Source organism: Mycteria americana, chromosome 3, assembly GCF_035582795.1.
Source record: "Mycteria americana isolate JAX WOST 10 ecotype Jacksonville Zoo and Gardens chromosome 3, USCA_MyAme_1.0, whole genome shotgun sequence".
Classification (NCBI taxonomy): domain Eukaryota; kingdom Metazoa; phylum Chordata; class Aves; order Ciconiiformes; family Ciconiidae; genus Mycteria; species Mycteria americana.
Genome location: NC_134367.1, coordinates 87345459 through 87361379, shown reverse-complemented (window position 1 = coordinate 87361379; position 15921 = coordinate 87345459). Strand labels below are relative to the sequence as shown.

Here is a 15921-nt window from a genome sequence, read left to right as displayed (position 1 = left end):
AGTTTGGATAAAAGTTGACTTTTAATGGCGCCTGATGTCCCAACAGGCATAGATGCTACTAAATTCAACAGCATCAGTTAAATGCAGGTCATTGCATTAATTAAGAGTGCATCTCTTATAACTGATCATTTTGTGCTCCCTAATTTTAATAAGCAATTTTGCCAACACGTTTACTGGAAATATTACAACATCTTCCTGCGCCGAGAAAACCCAAAGGGCCTATCCATCTGGTTCAACTATCTTCTTGTTTAAACAGAGGGTCATACTGAAACCGAAGGACTGCCATCTTGCCCAGAAGACAGGTCTAAGATTTGACTGAAGACTGCAGCACATCTGCGGGAGGGAGAATCCTTTTCCACAGGCCACATAAGTCATCCTGAGCGAAAAGCATACCAACATCAAAGATGCAGCAAGGACTGACAGTCACAGCCGCTGTGACTGAATAACTCTAGATTCAGGAAGAGGAGGCTTAGCATCCTGATTTTATTTTCTGTGCGTGCCATGATTTGACGTGTAGTTAACCAAGAGAGGGCTAGGAACCCAAACAGTGTCAGAAAAGCAAACTAAACTCAGGCAAAGAATGCTTTGTCCGGCCTCGGCTTTAGCCCTCAGGTGATCAGGCGCTGCATGCTTTTAATTTTACCAGCTAGGGGTATTTTTTAAAGTGTGCAGAGAACAAACGCGCCTGAATATTGAGCGTGACACAAGATGTCATGAATGCTTAAAGTTGCGGGTCCGCCAGCCGAAGGAGGAAGATGCGAAGGGCAGGAGCGTGTTTCGCCAGAGCCGGGGTGAGAACGTCCCTGCAGAAACAAAAGCCTCGGGATTGGACGTCGTGTTCGGGCGGGGGGGACCCAGAGAAGGGGGGCCGATCTGCCCGCCAGGTTGCGCGGCTGGCGGCTGGCAGGGAGGAGCGGAGCCGCAGGCGAGCGGAGCGTGTGGGGCGGCGAGGGGAGGCGGGCGGGCAGGCTGGTGTGAGCTGTTTGGCCACGGAGCCAATCGAAAGCTGGGGCTTGAGCCTCTCCTCGGGCAGTGCCTGCGCGGAGCCAGTGCCGAGCTCCCCTCGCCGCCGGGACCCGGCAAAGCCGCCTCGCTCTCTCCGCGCACCGCTCTCCCCCACCGAGCGCCTATGGGCATCTGCAACCAGCGAGGGCTTCGCACCACCGCCACCGGCAGCAGCGGCAGCGGCAGCGGCAGCGGCAACGGGAGCGGGCGGCGACGGCCACCCCGCTTCTTCACGCCTTGGGACCTATAGCTGGCAGGACGCAGCGCGCTGCGGACCCTTCCCCGCCGCCGTGCAGGTACGGGGCGGCCGGGGGCCGCCGGCGCCCTGATGCGGCACCGCTCCTCTCGCGGCCGGCTCGCTCCCTTCCTCCTCCGCTGCCCTCCCACCCCTGCCGGCCCTTCGGGAGGCAGCGGGGCGGCGCGGCGGGCGGGCGGCGCGCAGGGCCCGCGGGCGCGGTGGCGGTGACAGCGCGGGGCCGCCCCGCAGCGCCTCCGCCCGCCGCGGCCCCGCCGCCCCGTCCCCCGTGGGCGCCCGCCCTGCCCGTCCCCGCGCGGGGACCCGCCGGCCGCGGCGCTGGCGGCGGCACTGGACGGCCCCGCGGGGAGCGGAGGAGCGCGCCCCGCGCCCGCGCTGCCGCCCGTGGGGCGTTTCCAGGCACGCAGGTACGCGAAGGAGAGCCGGGTCCCGGCGGCGTCCGGGTGTCGGTGCCTCGCTCTGGGCGCCCTCGGAAGTCACCTGAAGGGCCAGCTCCCTCTGGGCTCGAAGCGGCGTGCATCACGGCCGGCTCCACGCTCCCTCCCAGGTTAAAACCGGGAAAAAAATTAATCTCCTGCTTGGAACCTGTGCCCCTTTGTACCTTTCTTTCTTTGCTTTGGGTTAATGATGGTTTGTGATTATGAAACCCCACGAGGGATCGGCTCCAAGAGCGAGTAGCATTACTTTAAGTCATGAGTTGGAAATATATATGTGTGTGTACGTACACTGGTTTTTTCCCCTTGCAAGTGAGGATTATAATAATACAAACCCGTGTCTGTCTCACAAGGAGCTCCTGCTTGACTTTCTGCTAAAGCTAAGGAAATATTTGCGCTTTCACAGGTCTTGCAGAATTGGAGTCACAGGTCTTATAAAAAATTGCAGTGGCATTTGGCTGAACAACTCGTATTTTTAGCACGCTGTTGTGAAAGTGGTTATATAACTTTCGGTGGATTTCTGAGGACAAAATTAACAGCTCATAACAAGTTAAACCTCTTTTTTCTCTGAAAGAGGAGAAATAAACGGAATGAAAGCCCGATGAGCGGAGTCAGGTGAACTTCAGCCTGACAAATGACCGCGGCAGAGATTCCCTAAGGACGAGCCCCAGGTTCAGAATCCCACAGCCCTCCCGAGAGTCGCAAAGCAGCAGGTGCAAGACCAAGCAATGTCTACGCAGAGCCCCAGTTAGCAAGCTGGTTATCAGCCCACTTCAAGGCTAGTTCTTGCTAAACCAGGGAGAAATCAACGTCACGTCAGAGTCTTGTCTTCCCACCAGCGCCAATACAATACAGATACTGTGTTCCCTTAGGGGATTAGTTTGTTGCTTGTACTTCAAGAAGTACACGTCGCCTGAAATACTTGCTTAGAATGCCTGATGTATTTTAACACAGATGCTTTGCTTGCTAAACTTAGTTCTCAGGCTGGCCTTTTCTCATCTCTTTCCAAAAGTTAAGGAAGAATAATAGTAGCCTAAGATTTTAAAGAAACGCCCTGAGAAAATAATTTAATAGAAGTAAGGAACAGCAATCTGCTTATTACTGAGAGCCAGGACATGAGGGTTCTGTCTCAGTATTCAGGCTCCGAGCAAGAGACTTCTCTCTCACTTTCATTGCACGGTCATCCAAGATGTACAGTGAAGTCCTAAATTCTAAACATTTGTGGGTGATTACTGTGAAGCTGAAGGCAGCGGACCGATTTGCTACATCTCTGTTGTAGGATGAGTGAGAACCCTAGCAGGCAGAATTTTGCTTTCTCTCATCTCTTGGAGCCCACTGTTCGTGCAGAGCTCTTGTGTGCGGGGAGGAGGTACGTCTGGTAACAGCGAGGTTTGCGCAGCCTTCCACTGCAGCGTGATAAGTAAGTGAAAGACGTGTCAGTGTAAAGCATCAGTAAGATCTCTGAAAGGGTGCCACAAAAATAAATGCCATTAACCCTGGATTTTGGGCTGATTGGGTTAGCTGACCTATTTACTTTTTATTTATCTTTCAAATAGACTGTGCTGTCATGAAGCATGACTTTCAATGTGGACTAGAACAAAGGTATGAGAAGTTCAAGAATAAAACTCAAGAGATTTTTGTTTCTTTCTGTAGTATCAGGTGAGGGTAAAAATTAGTATCTGAACTGCCAACTGAACTATATTGATAAATCTTGTCCTTTGGAAAATGCTTGGTGTCAGTCACCATTTGTCAATGCTTATGAAAGTGTAAATCAAGTAGATCCAGATCATCCTCTTCTGTAATAAATAGTTTAGTCCTGCTGTGGTTTTGCTTGTTAAATTTGGTAACTGGTAAATTCCAACTGCTCAATTTCATAGTTCTACACACACTGCTACTAAATTCACATTGAGATAATTCTAGCTCAAGCATCAGAAACTGGTAGATTCCAATTTGGAATCGGTACATTGGAATTTACCAGTTTCTGATGCTTAAGGTAGCATTATTTCAATGAGCAGTTCAAGTCACTGAGCAAGAATTGAGCCATTCAAGTCACTGTGCGGATTTACTGACATCCGAAGAGGCTCTTCAAGAGCAGCACAAAAAGGTCTTTCACTTCGCTCTCACAGATGCTCATGGGTGTGGTTGTGCATTTATATTAGTGTTGTGGTTCGTGTCAGGAGTGTACTTTCGATGCCAGTCTTCCAGTTGTTCCCACTTACTGTCCATCTCCATATACCTCATGGTGGGCCAGCTGGATTCCTTTAGGATGAATCCAAATGAGAAGATGTGCTTGAGTCATTGCTGGAAATTCAGTATGTGGGACCAGCCCAGAGCTAGCCTGAAGTAAAACCCTATAAAATGCATATAAGTGTTGATAGAAAGTCTTCTGCGCTTAACTGTTTTCCTCTGTCTGTCTGGTCCTGTTGGGCTGTTCTACCTGCTAATGCAGACCTGGTCCATTTGCAGCAGACTGGTACTGATGCACGGCGCAGTTTGACGCTGATACTAACCGTCGTTCCCAGGGGTGTGGGCTAGTCCCTGCTTCTTGCACCATTGCCTGCACACATGTTACCAAGAAGCTCCTTCTGGCTCAGCGGGAGAGAACAACCCTGCAACAAACTGTGGCTGCCCTACTTGTATATAGACACACTGAGCTCTTTTCAGTGCTAAAAGACAACAGCTAATTTTTCTTTTTTTTTTTTTTTTTTTTTAGTCTGGCATGTGATAGCGGACTACTTTTTGAGTGGGAACTTTGAGTAATGCAGCCTTGTGCTTGTCTGGTGAACGTGAACACAGGAGCTGCGTTTAGGAAAGGACAACTGGTGCTTCTTCATGTTTGTTTGTTTGCCTGTCACTGGCTGTAGCCCTTCTGCCTATAAAGGTTCACAAGGCTGTGTTTATGTTCCTCATTGCATTTGGGAGCGGTGAGAAATGTTGGCTTGGAACTTAAAAACTGTCGTTTAGAAATGCTGCGCTGTGTTTCATGGGGGCAGCATCTTGGTTGACTGCATTTCCCATAGCCCACCAGAAGCATTGCTTTGGAGGAAGAAGGTGCTGCCTGTGGTGGCAGTTCTGGCTCCCAGCACGTGATGGGAAACACGCTCTGGCCCTGGAGTCTGGTTGCCGCAGGCAGGTGGGAACGTGAGATGCCCAGGGAGATCTTTAGAAACATCCACTTAAAACTTAAAGCTTCTGATTAAAAAATGTTAAAACACTTTTTTTCTGCAGTTTTCACTCTAAAGCAGAAAACTTTTCAGTTCTGTTGTTTGGTGATGTGGCTGGCTCTTTGCAGTTTCATGTTTTTCTTTAGATTGCTGCTTTGGGGAAAATTATTTTAAATAGCAAAATGGTTGTGTTAATTATAAATGGTTATCTTTCGTATGAAAACATTTCTAACTAGAAAATATATTATTGGAGCAATTAGGGATCAGATCCTTCTTACTCAGTAAGAGAAGACAGTCGTCATTGCTGCAAAAATTGGGCTTCTTACTGACTCTTCAGTTTTACACACACTTTCATGGGATCACGATAGAAATCATAGGGTTGTGTGTGTATAACATGAATGATACAAAGATCCTCCTTGTTTGGGATCACTGTGACTGCTCCAAGACTGCTTGTAGATCGCATAAAATGTTGTGCTATTTGCAACAATAGGAACTGAAAAACAAGAGAGCTTTTCCATCTCAGATGACCATATTTCTATTGCTAGAGGTTGTCTGCCCCAAACCTTATTCCAATGCATAGTTGCTCTGTGGGGTGAAGTGTAGATTTTAACACGAGTTGTGTAGATTACGGATATGTCAGTTGAAAACATGGTATTTCTTGTTCTCAGTGCATTAAGCCATTTATTATCATTTTTTTAAGAAGATTTTTGAAGCCTGTGTCAGAAAGGGAAACAGACCATAAGAATCTGTCTTGCTCCAGGACGTTAAAATAGAGGGCAATCTATCTGTCAATATCTGGTGTGATACAATCATGGCAACTTCAGTTGTAACCTGGCTTTGTCAAAAAGTCGTCTTACAGCATCTACTTTGCACTCATTTTTTTCTTCTGGGCATAACCATGCTTATCTATGAGATTCTGTATATTTTTTTTCCTGTGTTGCTGTCTACATAATATCTGTAAGAGTTATAGCGGCATATGTTAGATTAGTCGTAAAACTAAGGGGGATTTACTAAGGTCAGTTTTTCGTAGAGGCTACACTGCCATGTAGAATTAGTTATACTGTAAACGTATGTTGTATATAGAAATATGCATGCTACTGTCTTTACTACAAGCTTCTTTATAGAAAGAAAAAGGTAAATTTATCTCTCGTGCCAGACAGTTTTAAAGTAATTATTGTTTAGGAAGTGAGTATTTTAAGAAACCATAATTTGTAGTGAAACTAAGAGGAAATTAAAACAGTGATACAGTCACATACAAAAAGTCTCATAAAGATTTCATTTCTGCCTATTTTGTGTTAAGGAAGTGGGAGAAGTAAAGTACACTGCGAAAGGAAAATACATTATTTACCCTCCAAATTTCATTTTGGAACCAGTTTTTATTGAGTGTGATGGGCAATGCACAAATACAACATCAGACTGTGGATTTAACAGCAATAAATCTTAAAAATTTCCTGAATTTTTAACTTCTCTTAAAACTTGGAAACAGCATTTGTACAGCTCATGCAGAACGCGTTGTTGACCTTGTCTTGTACAAACACTTGCTAGCGTTGGAAAACCGTACTGAGCTGGTGCTACAAGTGAACTAGCTGCCCTTCTTCATTTGTGTGCAGTTTTGTTGTGGATTCCAGCCGTGTCTAGTCTATCCTATTACTCTGCTTAAGTGCTATTATGGTAACGCTAAATAGCCTCATACTCTACAGTAGTGCTAACAAAAAAAATAAACAGCATTGTAAAAATTCTGCATGACCATTTCTGGCATGAAACTGCGGGTTTTTTTCCTGGTGCAAATCTCAGACCTAATCTCATTTCCAGTGCGGCCAAAACACTAGTTTGGCTTAGAGTTAAGCGGGATCCTGCCCATAAATCTGGCCAGTCTCCATACAGATAACATCTGGAAAGTTGTCATTTAAAAATATGTGGGAGAGCTTGGGATAGGGGTGTAAATAGTGGGTCAGAGCTTCTATCCAAAATGAAAACATCCCAGCTCTCAGATGTCAGGCAGCCTTGCTCTAGGCATGTTTTTTGTTATGATCCATCTATCGTTTGTCAGTTCCTGTTCCGTCAACATAATTTGGAGCTCAGCGTCTGTTGTGAGGAACAAGGGGAGGTTGACAGGCAAAGAAGACAGGGAATATGTGAAGATGTTGCATGACTTAATGGATACATCCAATAAAGTCTCCTAATAAAGAGAGAGGGGGCTAGCGCTCGTATTTCCATTTAGTTTGTTCGCTGACTGACACTTTTCAGATTACTAACTCACAATGGCTTATACTAAGCATGTTTGTTGACTCTGGTCTATATTCTTCATTAATGAAGCCCATGGAAACTTTGCCTGATCCTTCAGTAAGAACAGCTTTTGCTGAGATATTCTTAAGAGTGAATGCTTACAAACTGAAACAAATTATAAGCACCTCGGATTCTGTGTAGGCAGGGAAAGATTGATCTGCCTCTCTAATATTTCCATTCCTTACTGAAGCTGAGCCTTAAGTAAAGTCATAGCCCAGAACTGTGACTTCTTTAGGATATCCAAAGCTGAAGATTCAGATGTCACACAAACTGATTATTAGGAACATTTATCTTTTTGTTAAAAAATCACAGAAGATATGTGAAAATAGCACCATTGTATGATATGTTTATTATATGTAATGACCCTTTTTCTATAGGAACCCTGAAGCAAGCAAGACAAATGCACACAGTTGGAAATTGAGCTAATTTCTGTCATCTGAAACTGTCTTGCTTTCAGGTTCCCAAAGTGCCTTCAGTCACTTACACAGTTATTCAACAGCTCAATCTAGTTGGTTTTTTTTTTTTTTTTAACTGTAAGACAAATCCTACCTTTGTCTACCATAAATTCCTCCCAAATGAAGAGAAGCTTTAAATACAAATTGTACCATAATAAATCCCATTTGGTTTTCTTTATCCGCTTTTTTTTAGTCATCTGCACTTGATGTTCTTTCTTCTTGAAGGAGCACTGAAAAAGCTCCTTCACAAGCTGCAGTCTACTATTTTCTGAATTCTACATCCAGAATGCCAGTTGCTTTATCCTTCATCTCAGGTAGACTGCTTCCAACTAGAAAAATATTTTTATGTCGGTGTTTCAATAGCTGACTTTAAAAGTATGATACATGCAAACACTATTTTGAGTACCTATCAGAAATTGCCAATCCTCTCTTTATAAAAATAGTCTTGTTTTTTTCAGTATAAAATCTAATATTTTCTAAAACTTAAGTTTCTTTGGAAACAAGTTTATTGTGTCATTCCAAGTTGAGCCTAGTTCTTTTCTGGACATCTCTAAGGTTTCTTTAAAAGAAGGATATGATATTACAGGAAGAATGTTACTCTTGTTTGCCAGAGAGCTGTACTATGTTTACTATAATAAGATTAAAGGAAATTTGAAAGTCAACGCTAGCTCAGTGGGAAACTGATAAACACACGTTGTACTTGCAGGAACACTCTGCCCAGTAGTATTAGGAAATTTATCACTATTTATTTAGCAGTTCAGACTTTATCTGACGAACAGATTTGTTGTCCATTTAAAACTATGCTAGACATTGAAAGACTTAACAGTATGGATGTGATTTGCGGAATCTGAACTATTATCCTGGCATAGCCATCTCATGTGGCTTAGGATTGGGACTTTCATACCATAGACTCTCAAAATAAGGAGTCTGTAGCTTATGGATCCCGTTGCTTTCCAAAGTCTGTGGTTTGCTTCCTGGCACTTCTGGTTAGGTCAACTATTATAGCCACAGTCATAAACAGTGATTTTCAGAATCTGAGCAAGCTAGACGAGGGTGTAGCTCCTTGGAAAAGTTATCCTGGAAGAGGCAAAACCAGCAATGTCTCTGGATCCATATCTGGTATTGGCAGGCTCTACTGTTGAGAAGCAATGGCAGTCCAGTTTCGTATTTACTAATGTTTGTTTATTTGTGCCTTGGCCAATGTTTCAACTAGAGAGTGAATTCTGGAGAAAGAACAGGCCACAGGGATGACTTTCCATTCCTAAGTACATGTTAAGAGGTCATTTTTACATGGACGCAAATGCTGCTTACAAATCAGTAAAACAGAATGAAGTAATTTTGCTATGAAATGCGTACATGAAATTTTTTTTGAAATATCAAGAGTAGAGGGGAACGCATAATCACAATGTGATACATAAGCTACTGTTGTAAATGTTTTCATCACCTCCAAAATGGCAGATACCTTGCAAAAGTGGGCAGCTACTCACTGTGTACTTCTGAGCTCCAGAAAAGGACGGTGGACTGTTCCCACCATGCGTTGGTAATTAGTAGGAACTGCAGGACGGAGTCACTATTGGTTATGGAAGCTACTGCTGTGAGCTGTTCATGCTGTGTATGGTAATACAATTATTTGATAAATAGGTAGTTAGGGAAATTAGTTAATTTCTAAGCTGCTCTCAGCTTTGAAATTTCTTAGAAAAGAGACTAAAAAGCAAGGATCGCTCTTTGTATGAAATTTATGGATTTGTATGCTATCCATGAAGTCACCCCAAAATACTCATTTCTTCTCCTGTTCATATAAGATGTGAATATGAGCTGCTAATCTGCTTCAAGATATTCAAGTCTGAAGAAATTGTTCTCATCCTGTTCAGCACATTTGTGCTAGGGAGGAATAATCTCATTTCTCCTGCAATCTTCTCCTGCCCAAAATGATCTTTAAAGGTCTGTGGAATCACTGGAAATGACCTTTCCCAGCCAGCTGAGTTATCATTTCATTATGGTCCATGCCTCTCTAATTGTAACCATGGCCATAGTACAGTCCAGCGTGTTGTGGAGTCTCTAAGACTGCCAGCAACCAAGAGAATTTTCACTTTGGTTTTAGGTGGTCCGTTCAGACAGTGGAACTGCAAATGCATGGGTGAGAAGTCCGTACCAAGGGTTTCCTGTCTCAAGGGAGGCTGTTGTGTATCTAATTCCACTGGCAGCCCAGGCTTCAGGTCATGGGGAGGACAAGTTCTTCAGCAGATATGTCCTGGGCAACTTTACCTGCAGATTGAAGAAATCTCTATCTTGCTTTATCATTAATTAAAACAAAATATTGCCTATTTGAATTCTGCTTAGCTTCATCCACATAGATAGGCTACAATCAGAATGCTTGCAGTTTGCTCCATTATATACAAATTGTAACTCAAGGCTGCGGCAAGTTGCCAGTTCATCTCCCCACTCGGACGCCAGCTTCATTTACTCATAACTGGATAGCAGTCAAACGTGATTGACTTAAGCTGTTATTTTTTCTGAATGTGTAAAATATAGGGAGCTTGAAATGCTAATGCCGTGCTTGTTGGGTCTTTTTTCTCCACACTGAAATTTAGGTCTATTTGTTGAGAATATTAAAATGTATTTGTCATTGTATTTATCATGGGTTTAGATTTATCTTTACTGTTTACAGGACAATGCAAAATTAGTTGGTTTTTATTGTCATATTAGAATATGCATGGTTAGATTTATACTAATTAGAGAGGCTTAGTTTCTCAATATAAGTAACCTATAATTTAAGATACTTTGGTTATGGAGTGCTCCAAATTAGATTTTTTTTCCCCAAGATATTTATTTTTCCTTTAAAAACATTTGAAAACTGGCTTAATTTACCATGATTAAGGCTGATGCCTTAATTTGGGCATCAAATGCACTATAACTTTTGAACTTCTAAATGCATGATACAAACTGCTAACATATATAGCAGTTAGCCAGATAGCAACGCTGGTGGAATTTTTTGGGTGAGAGTCATGCTTCAGTTTTGATTTTAAATAAGTACTGTCTTCTTGCTAATCGTAAACCTTTCCTAAAGCTTCTGTGATGGCCTTTTGCTTTCATCGCATGACCAATTTCTTCAAGGTGGCAGAATCTAATAGTCTCTTAATGGTCCATGGAGTATTCCTGCTTTGTTATGCTGCCTACGGCTATGCCTATGGTGTCACTTTAGCTAGGCATAGGTCTAAACTTGTGCTGAAAAGGTCATCATCCTGCCCTTGACTCTGCTCTTGGCCACTTGGTTGTGTCTTAATTCTGTTACAGACTTTCTTTGTGCCATATGGCATGTCTGAAATGGTACACTCAACATCTATGGGAAACTGGCTCAGAAATTGTGCCGTAAATGTTGACGTAAGTGACCAAAACTCTGTATGTCCTCTAGCTGACAATGTTCATAGGTGCAGACTCCTTGCATGGTGTCTTGAAAACCCTGTTAATACTGGGTGGCCTTAGTAGTCTAGATAGACAGGCTCAGTTGCTAAGTGTGGAAGATCTTTCAATAAGGTTGCTATTTAAGAGACAGCCCAAAGACCAGCATTCCCAAATTTTCTGAACAGTGACACGGGCTGATAAGGGTGGTGAGACACTGGACCAGGTTGCCCAGAGAAGCTGTGTATGTCCCATCACTGGAAGTGTTCAAGGTCGGGCTGGACAGGGCTTTGAGCAACCTGATCTGTGGAAAGATGTCCCTGCCCATGGCCAGGGGGTTGGACTGGATGATCTTTGAAGGTCCCTTCCACGCAAACCATTCTGTGATTCTATGGTTGTATAATGCTGTCATTGTTTGAACAGAACCTTATGGGTTGCTTTACAGGCTGTAAAAACTGTTACTGTCATTGAACACTTTTTAAAAAAAATTTATTAAAGGCTAAAATGCTTCTATTATAAACTGCTTATTACAGCCTGATATATGTGTACGTAAGGAAATATGAATAGTATGTAAAAGAGGTAGCCATGACCTTATGTGCAGATGCAAAAAAAATTGATGTGTTGCTTTACTGCAAGGCCTATAAGGATGTGAATTCTAATGCAGATTTGCACACACTGGATTAAATTAATTCCTGCACAGAGGAGTAGAACAGCGTATTACTTCAAGACAATGCAAAAATACTTTTATACTTTAAAAAAACGGCACTGTTAACCATGCCTTCTATATAGTGGGAATTTCTGCACATTGTGTATTGGTCTGCTATCTTCATTATTTAACATTTCTAACCTGGGACATCCAAAGCTTTTGTTTATGGTTTACACAAGTTCATCCATAGCTGTAAAATGTATTTTTACTGTAGTAAAGGAAAGAGAGAGCAACAAATAATTGCCCTTGCACTTTTCTCTTTTGAAGCAGCGTATCTAAACCCAAGTACTGTAAAGTAGGGAAGAGAGGATTTGCTTCTGATGAACTGAATTATTCCATACATAGATTTTTCTGGAACATTTCAGTTATACTTTTTACTTTATATGATTTTGGGGGTAGTTCTGAGTTAACATCATATTTAAATGGTAACTTTCAAAACAGCTATGTAAATACTTAGGTTTTATGATAAAACTCATATAATTTAATTCTGGAATTATTCTATCAGTTTTTCTGATTTGCATGTATTATAAAGATCAGAATTAATTTCAAATTTGATTTAAACTAGCCTAGGTACTTTGAGATATGGAGTTACCCTATCAAAGATATGTCCACTAAAGAGTTGACATTAACACTTCTGAACTTCATTCTTTAAGAGTCACCTTATTTATAGCAAGATAAATGCACTTTCAGCTCTAATTGCACAGAGCGGCAAAAACATTCTTTGGATAGCCTAAGTAATCTAAAATATATCTTATCTGGGAAACCTCAGAGGATCTATTTATTCAAGAAGCTAGGAAAATTTAAGGGATGTATACTTACAGCCTGGATTTCAGAATATACAACTGCTGCTTGCACATTTTAGGAGGACTCTTAATTTCTTTTAATTAAATAGAATGTTTTAAACATCATAAGCTATGTTTTCACAGAGTTTATAGGACAGATATCATGCCATGCGAGAAATATATATGAGAACTTGAAAAGTATATTCAAGAAGAAAATCCAAACAGATTAATGCTTTTATGTAACTGAAAAAAAGAAAAATGCAAATAATGACAGAAGTGAAAAGTGAGTTAAGCTTTTCAGTGGTCTGTCAGCTTTAAATACAAGTTAAATTCCAAACTGTTTATGGCTTCAGAGTGGGGGGAGTTCAACAAGTGTTTTGGTTTTTTTAAGCATCTTCAGGATTTTTTTATTCATTATAAACTATCCCGCTCACTCATCCACTGTTTTTTAAAATATTTTTAAATGGAAATTTAACACATTTCCTAAGAACTACTTACAAAGTGCATCTTTACTGTAAGATATCTGGCTGTAAGCTAACAACCTCTTAGGATATAATCCTTTTCTAGGAGTTTATACATACAACTTGCTATTGTTAAGGCTTTTCAAGAAGTCAAATGGGATCTATTCCTCCGTAGGCTTCCTTGGTTAGCATATGTGAGGGAACTCACGTCTAACTGCTAGTAGATTTTACGTTGTGTAACCTTTGCAAGTATTCATTGCATGTTAACTCTTGACAGATAAAATTACTTATTCACTATTGACTTGTCTTTGAGGGATGATTTACTTTGTCACTATTTAGTCATCTTCATGCTATGTTGAGACAGCAGTCTCTCTCCAAATCATCTTGTGGCATGCAACTATTTCCCTGATACAAAGTCGTAGTTAGAGGTCTGCAGAAGGAATGTGCAGGAGAAAAGGGAAAAAGACAAATGTTGCCATGTTTTTGAATCTGCGCTTAAGACAGCAGTCATTGGTGTTTGCGAAGAGGAGGGTCGTACATTTGTAGCTTTTGCTTGCTCCTGTTTATTGGGCTGCTCTCCAGGACATACTGGGGGTGTGGGGAGAGAAAGGCTAAGTATTTAGCCATTTTTTCTCTCACTGTTTTTGCTCATGGGATTGTGTTATTTTGCCCCACTAAAAAAAATCATGAATCAAGAATCACTGTGACATTGCCACTCTGTCTGGGTCACCTTCTCGTATCAGCTTACCCTTTACTTAAAATATGCCTGTTAGCCCAACCTTGCATATATATATATGACTTGCAATAAAACTTTGACACATGTGTAAGTTAATGAAAGGAGCATTTTGCTTTTATTCTAGATATTTCAGCACAGTCTCTGAGTAACTTAAGATGAAGCTAAATGTATCTGGCCCCTCTGGCACTGCTTAATATGTGGAGGGTAAAAGTAGCCTTTGCCTTCTTTCCTTCCACCTATTTTCACTATGCAGAAGACTGGCCTATTATGAAGGTCAAATGAATTCTACAAATAACAATGTCGAGAGTGCTAGTTCGGGAACACGGAGCCACAAACTTTTTGTTTCATGTTGGGCAGCTCACCTTAAACCCGTATCGTAGAGTGCTTAGACTTTGCTCTTAGCATTAGACTTTGCTGCTTAGCATTACAAAAACTAAGAATTTTGCAGGGTTCTTGCTCACTATGTGAAGCTGTGAAGACAGATTAAGCTGACAGTCTGGACTTGATAAGTCTTGCAGAGAAGTAGGAGAGTAATAGCTAAGATAAACCTTTTGTGGTAACCTGCCTAGGTGGTTTCCAAACAAACCCAAGTGCTCTGTGAACTGAGCTGCAAAGTATTATGGAAGTGCAAGTCCTGATTTTCCAAAGCAGCTGCTTTTGAATGTGGAACTAAGCGCCCTAAATAATTCAGTAGAGCCATGACTATAGGGACTATTGAAGAACATAAAAATCAGATGACCGGCATCAGAAATTCCCATAGGTGAGGCAGACACCTGCATTGTTTGTGCTGTCAATAGGGAGAGTTTGGGGATTAGGCTTATGGTGTACATAAGTCAGTGTGCCAAGGTGAGGAATTACTAAACTTCAGATAATACTGAAGAAATGAGAGTTTCCAAGCCCCTGCCTCTCGTGAGTGCAGGCTCCCACACAAGTGCTGGGGAAAAAAGGTGGAAGAAAGATTAAGAAACGCTGCAAATGCTTCTTAGTGCTCCCGCCTTTGGATGTATCTGCTGAGATTTTTCCCTCTGTAAGGAAAAAGGTGCAACTGAAGGCTGGGGAGGATCACTATGAGGGTTGAATGCATAAGCTAAGTTACAGTCTGGAACTAAAGGTGATAAAATCCTCGGAGCTATAAGAAGATGCAATTAGATCCAAAGTACAGCTAGACACATTTAACCCCCTCCTCTCTACTGTCAAACCCTTACATAGGGAATGGCCCCTGGTGCCAGTAGCCAGAATGTCACAGTTCAGAGCTGGTGAGCCTTACAGAGGCTGTTGGGATTTCCGAGATGCTTTTGAGGATCACTGAAGATGATTTTACTTCAAGATGAGAAAGTCCTGTTTAACAACCAATTTTACAAGTCCAAAGTTCCGTTGGGAGCTGTGCATGCAAAGCAACACAGATACTGAATTCTTCATTGATACTGTATTAACATTGCATGAGGAGAGATTAGGATCAGCCCTTCTTTGCTTAAATGATTTGCCTGGTACAGCCAACTGGCAGTAACTAGGTCCTTCCAGCCAGGAAACTGTACCAAACAAGACACTTGTGTTATGAAGCCTACAATTAATGCACACATTGTGGGAAAGTTACCATTAGCTTCAGAAAAACAGTTCTTTGTCACCATTGCCAAAACTGAACCTAGTGACTTCAGATGGTCTGGTATCTCTGAAGTAAACCTTAATCAGATCTTCATTTGGTTCAAGCCAGGAGTGTAAATCAATGGGGTACAGAGTGATTCCAGTTACACTTCCAAATTTTCCATATTTCTTGCTTTGGAATATATGGCAGTCATGCAATGAAAAAGTCCTCATTTCTTTACGTTTTCCCCCCACAAAAAGTTGTAGTACAGCTCTTTCTCCCTCTTCCCTTACCTCAATATTTTACCCACAATGGTCTTCCAGTAAGTTCTTACTAGATCCCAATACCCTGCTGGGCAGCTTTGCTAAATCGCAAAAGCAAGAAAAAGCAGAAAGCAGAAAAGTTGGGGCTACCGTTGGCTTACAGAATTTTGCTGGCCTGGACATCTTCAAAAAAAGGGAAATTGTTTAGCCTTACAGACACTTTTGGGGGATGCCTTTTTAGCCATATTTTATAGAACCTGTTCAGATACTTGTGCTCGTGGAAAGGCAAGGGCTCCTGTAGCCTAGATTAGGACTAACTAGGCTAGATTTATTTGGTGTGTTACACTAGGCAGAAAACAGACATTTGTGGAGTTCTCTTCCCTCACCCTTTT

The 15921-nt window shown here is 42.0% G+C and overlaps 1 protein-coding gene across 2 annotated transcripts in view; it reads left to right on the top strand.

Moving 5' to 3' along the window:
* The first annotated feature begins 901 nt into the window (after positions 1-901).
* The window catches only part of GREM2 (gremlin 2, DAN family BMP antagonist), a 562614-nt gene continuing 547594 nt past the window's right edge, over positions 902-15921 (top strand). The window contains exon 1 of one of the 2 annotated variants that reach the window (XM_075495978.1): positions 902-1301. The gene's annotated coding sequence lies outside the window, so the exon portion shown is untranslated. Of the gene's footprint in view, positions 1302-2994; positions 3116-15921 lie in introns of those variants that run through there. The other variant, XM_075495979.1, reaches the window with a different exon arrangement.